Source organism: Podarcis cretensis, assembly GCF_951804945.1.
Source record: "Podarcis cretensis genome assembly, chromosome: 4".
Taxonomy (NCBI): domain Eukaryota; kingdom Metazoa; phylum Chordata; class Lepidosauria; order Squamata; family Lacertidae; genus Podarcis; species Podarcis cretensis.
The window spans coordinates 16170481-16177699 of NC_137173.1; the positions used below are offsets into that span (position 1 = coordinate 16170481).

Below are 7219 nucleotides of genomic sequence, written 5' to 3' on the forward strand. Positions count from 1 at the left end.
GGTCTTTGAAATGGGAGAAACAGGTATCCACCAATAGACTTCCCATAAAATCTCTACACCAAGAAGCTGTCATAACCTTTGGCATGCAGCTTTGCTAAAGGATGCTAAAGAGATTCTTGCACCGGTTTGCTTCCTGTCTTCACTTTCTCTCTGCTCTTCCATGTTCTTCTTCACTCCAAGAATCTTAATAACCATCTGCTTTTTTAAAAAAAAGATAAATTTATAATGAAACGTAGATTTGTATAACTAACAATGAGTTGAATGCATGCAAGTTCTGCTCAAGTGTAGACTAAAATTAATGGACACAAGTTAGTTATGTCTAGTCATTTCAATGGGTCTACTCCGAGCAGGACTCACATTGGTTACAAACCCTTATCGTTACGATCAATATTATAAGAAACAAAATGCGTACAATAATTGCAAGCAAAGACAAATGAAATGAAGTTTATCGCCGACCATGAGTAAAACCGGAACACACACTTCCAAGTTTTTGGAGTTTGAGAATCAAAGCATTGAAACCAAGGTACCACTGTATTTATAACATGTCCTGTCTTGATCTCCTTTCCCCTGGATGAAGTTTGTCACTTGCCACTGACCTTCAGAGATGGCAGCTCCTCAAATCCCACACACTCACACACTTGACAGCGCCAGAGTGTGGTGCAGTAGCAGACGTGTTCCTCTTAAAAACCGGCTTTTTAACCTGGGTATTTTGAGCTGCTGCTGCTGCTGTTACTCTGGTCCTTGTATGCCTGTTGAAGGGCTTTGACTGCCCAAGGGGCTCGTTGCATCTTGACCCTCATTACTGGATCCTGCCCTGTAGCTGTCTCCTTCTGCAATATCATTTCCTTTCTGGAAATTGAGGCAAAATTAATTAGACAACTCTGCCTGACTTGGCAACCAGCAGCTACCGTTTTAACTGCTGTGATGCAGACCACCAAGATCTCGTTCCTGGTCAGTCGCCGCCGAGTCAGACTCCATGAGCATATATGTGAAATTAAAGTCTTTTGGTCCTGGCATGCATCACAGTGCACTTGTTGATGCTGAATCGCATTTGTCATTTAACCATCTATCAACTCGCTTTGCAGAGGTCCTTTGGGAGCGCTTCACAATCTATGTTTGTTTTAACAACCCTGAACCATTTACTATCACTTGGCCACTTCACTGTTCACTCCTAACCAGTTTAAAGGTAAAGGTACCCCTGACCATTAGGTCCAGTCGCAAACAACTCTGGGGTTGCGGCGCTCATCTCGCTTTACTGGCCAAGGAGCCAGCGTTTGTCCGCAGACAGCTTCTGGGTCATGTGGCCAGCATGACTAAGCCACTTCTGGCAAACAAGAGCAGCGCACGGAAACACTGTTTACCTTCTCACCGGAGTGGTACCTATTTATCTACTTGCACTTTGATGTGCTTTCGAACCGCTAGGTGGGCAGGAGCAGGGACCAAGCAACAGGAGCTCACGCCGTCGCGGGGCACAGCAGCATATTCCTGCATTGCAGAGGCTTGGACTCTATGATCCTCAGGGTCCCTTCCAACTCTATGATATCTCTCCATTCAGAGAACTGCCCATTTATTCCTACTTTTTGCTTTCTGCAACTTACCCAGTTCCTGATCCACAAAAGGACCTCTCCTCTTATTCCTTGACTGCTAAGCTTACTCAGGAGTCTTTGGTGAGGTAGTTTGTTGAAAGCTTTTAGAAAGTTCAAGGGCTCTCTGTCAACCTCTATCTATACACTTGGTGTCACTCTCAATGAATGCTAATAGGTTTGTGAGACAAGACTTGCCCTTTCAGAAGCCATGCTGACTCGGCTTCAGTAAGGGCTTGTTCTTCTATATGCATGGCTATTTCATCTTGAACAAAGTTGTTGTTGTTGGTGGTGATGGTGGTGGTGGTGGTGTTTAGTCGTTTAGTCGTGTCCAACTCTTCGTGACCCCATGGACCAGAGCACGCCAGGCACTCCTGTCTTCCACTGCCTCCCGCAGTTTGGTCAAACTCATGCTGGTAGCTTTGAGAACACTGTCCAACCATCTCGTCCTCTGTCGTCCCCTTCTCCTTGTGCCCTCCATCTTTCCCAACATCAGGGTCTTTTCCAGGGAGTCTTCTCTTCTCTTCTCATGAGGTGGCCAAAGTATTGGAGCCTCAGCTTCATGATTTGTCCTTCCAGTGAGCACTCAGGGCTGATTTCCTTCAGAATGGATAGGTTTGATCTTCTTGCAGTCCATGGGACTCTCAAGAGTCTCCTCCAGTACCATAATTCAAAAGCATTAATTCTCCGGCCTTCTTTATGGTCCAGCTCTCACTTCCATACATCACTCCTGGGAAAACCATAGCTTTAACTATACGGACCTTTGTTGGCAAGGTGATGTCTCTGCTTTTTAAGATGCTGTCTAGGTTTGTCATTGAACAATACTTCACACCAATTTTCCCAGGACAGACGTTAAGCTGCCTGTACTATCCAGGATCCCCCAGATCCCTTTTTAAAAATGGGTGATACATTAGCTACTTCCCAGTCCTCAGATATAGAGGCTGATCTGAGGGACAAGTTACATATTTTTGTTACAAGATCAGCAATGTCACATCTGAGTTCTTTGAGCGCTCTCGGGTAGAATGCCATCCGGACCAAAGATTTGCCTGTTTGTATTTTGTCTATAGTCTATTATTTAGATGGCCCATGGATTTGATCCAGCAAGCCGCTGCTTACGTTCTTTTGCCTCATTCTGTTTGACCCTTAGATGATATTTTAAATTGGAAACAGAATGCTTAGACTATGTTGACCTTGGTCTGACCTAGTAAGGCAATTCTTATACACTTCGCTAATGCATTTCCAAGCTGGCTATGGAACCACAAAGGCTAAAAATGTGTGTTTTAAAGAGTGAATAAAAAGTGGATACACAGCCTGTATAAACCTTCATTGAAAGGCTTCCCCTTAACTCAAAGCTGCTACCATTTTAGGCGGGCAAGCCCCATGGGCACCTAAGTCATATGACCTGGCAACCTAGCATAGAGACTCTTTTAAAGGCTTGTTTTCCTTCTGCCAGGTTTAGGCAAAGCAGAAGCAGTCCCGCTGCTGAACGGGAATCAGATCTGATGTAACTTTACATTGGCTTAATTTACACCGACTTACTTTACGCTCCCTGGAAGGACAGATCGTGAAGCTGAGGCTCCAATACTTTGGTCACCTCATGAGAAGAGAAGACTCCCTGGAAAAGACCCTGATGTTGGGAAAGATGGAGGGTACAAGGAGAAGGGGACGACAGAGGACGAGATGGTTGGACAGTGTTCTCAAAGCTACCAGCATGAGTTTGACCAAACTGCGGGAGGCAGTGGAAGACAGAAGTGCCTGGTGTGCTCTGGTCCATGGGGTCACGAAGAGTCGGACACAACTAAACAACTAAACAACAACACCTGAGTGCATCAAGAAATTTAGGTGGTGGCTTTGTATCAGCGGATGTTGGGAAAGATGGAGGGTAAAGATGAAGGGGACGACAGAGGACGAGATGGTTGGACAGTGTTCTTGAAGCTACCTGCATGAGTTTGACCAAACTGCAGGAGGCAGTGGAAGACAGGAGTGCCTGGCGTGCTCTGGTCCATGGGGTCACAAAGAGTCGGACACAACTAAACGACTAAACAACTACACTTTATGCCAGCTTCCTGTACACAGGATTGCTCCCTTAATCCCAAAATTCAGAGAACTGTGGATTTTTAAGGCTAGCTGGGTTTTGGTTCACCTATTAATTGAGGAAGTACAAATCTGGTCTATTTGCCTTAAAGTGCTATCCAAACTCAATTTCTCCCCTAAACCTAGTCCCAATAAAGGCATTGCCCACTTTTGGACTTTGGATTTTTTCCTTATGGAGTAACTCAGTGATTCGCCTTTGTCTTGCAAATGGCTTCTGGAGAAGCCACTCCCAATGTCCAATCAATATCTGCAAGCCAAAGCTATTTCCTGTCTATCCAGGAACTCAAGGCACTGCTACATTAATAAAATAAATAAGTAGGGCAATCACAATAATTCCCTTGCATTAGAAGTGCAGGAATTAAAACGTGGCCTTCTTCATTAATGCCTTGACTTTCCATCAGCAGGGGGAATGTGTATACACACAGCCAGCCGCCCACAACGCCAGTGGAGCTGCTCTTAATTATATTACAAGTGGAACCTTCTGCAGGTAATCAGAATGCAGGACTAATATGTAATTATTCCCCCCATCAATATATAATAGACACTATTAATCAAATTTAGAGTTTCTGGTGTGCAATGATTATTTTCTAGGGGGGGAATTATTCACTTTTTAAGGAAGAGAGAATTCTGTTTATCATTCTGCAAATGGGCTTCTCTTGTTTATTAGCTTCATAATTTAACAAAATTATTTTTCCGAAGCAAGCTGAATAATGTGGTGTGTATCTGAGATGAGCTAGGTATAGACAGCTCTGAGTTGTTGTCAGAACTGCAGGCAAGATCCACTGCGGCTCTTTGTCTCCAACTAATACAGCCAGTACCATAAATTTCTGTAGTTTGCTTGCATATGGATTTGGTTCCACTCAGCCCGGAGTGCCAGATCTGCATAGCTGAGCTGAGGAGAGGGCCTGTGTGGGCCTCTGCAATTGTGCATGTACATCCCATGTGTGTGTATTACAGTGAAATTGGCCACACTCCTTTTTGGCCACACCCATTCCTGACATGTGACCCCTGGAGGGTTGGCGAAGGGTGGGCATGGCCCTTGAGCCAAAAACTGTTAGCCACCCCTGGTTTCCATAGCGCTATCAACATGCACAGTTCTTGCAAAGTATAAAATATTATTCCCCTCTCTGCACAGCACCCCTTCAGCGCCCCTTCAGCCCCTTCCATTTCTCCTCCCGCTTGGCTGAAGGGGCGCTGCGCAGCTCTCCCTCTCTACTGAAACCAGGAGAGTCTTGCTCTCCCAGCTTCAGCAAAAGGAACCCGAAGCCTCCGGAGCGCAGTGGGAGCTCCCGCTGTGCTCTGAAGGCTTCAGGTGGCTATCCCTGAAGCCTGGAGAGTGAGAGGGGTCGGTGCACACCGACCCCTCTTGCTCTCCAGGCTTCAGCGAAAGCAACGCGAAGCTTCAGGAGTGTGGAGGGAGCGCTCCCTCTGCGCTTTGGAGGCTTCACATTGCTATCGCTGAAGCCAAGGAGCTGCATTCGCTCCATAAGACGCACACACATTTCCCCTTAATTTTTGGAGGGGGGAAAGTGCATCCTATAGAGTGAAAAATACGGTAATCAGTTCCTACCTTGGTGACTTGTCACAGAGGAACGTGTGATGTTCTGTTGTGGGTGCTGTGCAGGAAGGAGCAGACAGAAACCCTGGGATTGATTTGGTACATCTTATATGACTGTTATCATTAGCATCAATTAGTGACATTAACTGCAACTGCACTTTACAGCTACTAAATTCCATATACACACAGCCCCCACTATCCACCTGTTCACTATGCAAGAATTCACTTATCCAAACATAAAGAATTATGCCCAAGCCCCGCTATACATACCACAGATTCAGATACTGAGTTTTCCCACTTTGTGCTTTTTTGTGGCAGAAATTCATGCCAGATCCCATCTCCAGCCACACCACCTCTCCCAAGGCCACTCACAATCCTTGCTTCACACCACCATTGAGTGGGGTTTTTTTTTCTGGCTGGGATGTGCCCTTGAGCTCTAATAACATCTCTAGCTTCTCTAGATGGAAGAGTGTGAGTGTGTGTAGAAACTAGCTTACTGCCTCTCCCCATGTAAACCTTCCTGGACCCTGCAATAATCATCTGAGGCCTTTCTTCACGTGCCTCCTCCACGAGAGGTCCGGAGCGTGGCAAGATGAAGGGCCTTTTCTGCTCCCCACTTGTGGAAAGCTTACCCTAGGGAGGCTCGCCTGGTACCTTCGTTACATAGCTTTAGGCGCCAGGAGAAAAAGTTCCTTTATAACCAAGCCTATGGCTGATTAAACAATCTATGGCCTTTTCAATGTGCTTGTGAAAGGCAAGGTTATTGGTTGGTTGGTTGGTTGGTTGGTTGGTTTGGTATGTATTTTGTATTCTCACTTTGTATTTTTATGCTGCAAACTGCCCTGTGATCTTTAGACGAAGGGCATTATATAAATTTAATAAATAAAATAAATAGATAAAAGGGCAAACTTCATCGTGTCTGGAAGGTCACGGACTGGCAATCCCTGGTTTAGGCCAAGCAGATAAAACCCACATACAATTGTTATTGCAAGTTAAAAGTCCGGCTAGATAGAAATGCTCTCACTTTGTGACATCACAGTCACTGTTAGGGAGACACACAAACACACACAGATGACTATGTTCTATTGTGTCGAACCAAAGGTGGAATGTTCCAGAAGGCTTGCCAATGCCATCTTGGTGGTCGATACAACCTCAAAAACTAACTGGCAATTGTGGCAAGAATGAGCTCATAAATTATATTTTCACTTGCTTTGATATATGCTAATTGGCTTGTTTTGATGCTATGCTTATCTCTTGGCCTTGGGATGTTGGGCTCTAGGCCCAGAGAGGGAAAAAGCTTTGGTTGGTTTACCTCCTAGGTATGCTGTGGGTAAGCTGACGCATGCTGCGTTGTGCATAAAGGATGTATACGCTTTTGCTTGGGTGTGGTCAGGCCACAATGACCTCTCACTGCCGCGGTACCCATCCTGCGTCTGTAAAGGCAGTGAGGCTCTGCTCGCTGCATTGTAAATGTACACCTTTCTTTAATAAATCACTAGAACTGGCCATTCTGGAGTTTTTTTTGTATACATCTTTTTGGTATCCTTGCATCAAACCACTTGAATGGACCCTCACTGAGACCTGCAGTTCACAACATCTATAAGCGAGGACCCATGCCAACTTAATTTTGTGTAATGCTCTCCCCAGGGAGGTTTGCCTGATGCCTTCATTATACATCTTTAGGCACCAGGTGAAAACATTTGTCTTCAACCTGGCGGTTTGGCTGATTAACATTCTACAGCCTTTTAAATGTGTTTTGTGTGAGGGGGCTTATTGTTTCTATTTTAACTGCCCTGAAATCTTGTGATGAAGGGAATAATAATAATAATAATAATAATAATAATAATAATAATAATAGAATACTTCGCCCAATAAACTACAATATTAGGCAGCTGGTGTATATATACAGGGATAACTTTCCTCATCCCTGTTTCTTCCTCTACCAGGGAAAATATGGGACACGGGTGGCGCTGTGGTCTAAACC

The 7219-nt window shown here is 45.0% G+C and overlaps 1 long non-coding RNA gene across 1 annotated transcript; it reads right to left on the reverse strand.

Moving 5' to 3' along the window:
• Positions 1-252: 252 nt before the first annotated feature.
• On the reverse strand, positions 253-6425 carry LOC307215194. Its single transcript, XR_013838368.1, has 3 exons — positions 6052-6425; positions 5248-5320; positions 253-849 (listed from the first exon to the last, which is right to left on the reverse strand). It is a non-coding gene; the product is annotated as an uncharacterized lncRNA (long non-coding RNA).
• Positions 6426-7219: the final 794 nt, after the last annotated feature.